This window comes from Orycteropus afer, unplaced genomic scaffold (genome assembly GCF_000298275.1).
Source record: "Orycteropus afer afer isolate SDZICR_OR568_19922 unplaced genomic scaffold, OryAfe1.0 scaffold00103, whole genome shotgun sequence".
Taxonomy (NCBI): Eukaryota; Metazoa; Chordata; class Mammalia; order Tubulidentata; family Orycteropodidae; genus Orycteropus; species Orycteropus afer.
The window spans coordinates 2,560,645-2,562,033 of record NW_006921690.1 but is presented as its reverse complement, the minus strand read 5'-3'; positions in this window follow the sequence as shown (position 1 = coordinate 2,562,033).

Below are 1,389 nucleotides of genomic sequence, written 5' to 3'. Positions count from 1 at the left end.
AAAAAAAAAAAAAATCACTGCCGTGGAGTCAATTCAACTCATAGTGACCCATCCTTGGGAGTCCGAGGTGATATCTCTATGGAAATAGATTGCCCGATCTTCCTTCTGAAGAGTGGCTGCTAGTGGTTTTGAACCGCCAGCCTTCTGGTTAGCAGTCAAATGCCTTAGGCACTATGCCACCAGAGCTCCCAGAAAACCCTATGGGGCAGCTCTACTCTGTCACATGGGATCATCATGAGTCAGAACCAACTTGATGGCATCTAATAACAACAACAGTCTTCCTGGTGCTTGGCACATAGTAAAAACTCAATAAAATTTTGTTGATGAACAACAGACAGGTGTAAAATCAATGGAATTACAATTCTTGATGGTAGGATGAAAGAGGTTTTAACTACCAACACTCTGATGTAGGAGGTAAATGTGGGAGGGTTACTAGGTCTTGAGCAGGTGATAACTGACAGCATGAAAATTCTTCAACCTCAAAGAACTATAAAGAATCATACTGAAATCCTATAGTCATAATTCCAAAGGATAGCTTGCATTGTGCTGGAAAGAAAAGGTCTGGATGGCTGTAAATTTCCTACTTCTCCAGCTGGACATGTTGCTGTTTGGTCGTGTCAAGTTGATTCCGACTCATAGCAAGCCTATATGACAGAGTAGAACTGCCCCATAGGGTTTCCAGGACTGTAATCTTTACAAGAACAGATCACCAGGTCTTGTCTCCCACAGAGCTGCTAATAGGTTCAAACCACCAACCTTTTGGTTAGGAGTCAAGCACTTAACCATTATGCCACCAGGGCTCTTTAGCTGGGCCTGGTCCCTTGTAATGAGTCCATATTGTATACTCCACACACACACAGACATACGTATGTATGTGGGGAGATGTATTTAAAAATCTCTGCAGGAGCTAGCACTTTGTCTGAAATTTATCCAGACAACTACTTACACAAGTCCTTGCTCTGAACTTCCCTGGGTTTTTTAACCCTTGACTCCCATTTATTTCTGCCTATCATCCTTTCTGGTTATTGACCCCACTCCATGGATGGCTAAATATAATTCCACATGCTTGGACCTCAGTAGCATAATTAAACTTCCTTTCATCTCCCTATCTCTCCTAAGGTTCGCATAACTCATTTCTCTAGTCTCCTCCAGTTAAAGAACAATAAAACAACATTGGCCATAATGGCACCCAATGCCATTGTTCTACATACTACCTTTTGCACGCTTGCCTCACTGAAACCTCACGTCATTCCATTCCCACTTACAGTTAGGTTATCTGTAGAACAGAGATTGAGTGGCATGCTCAAGGTCACACCGTGTAAGTGACAAAGCTGGGATTTGAGCTCAGGCTGGATCTTCTAACCACTGCCCTCTGTCTAGCACAACCAG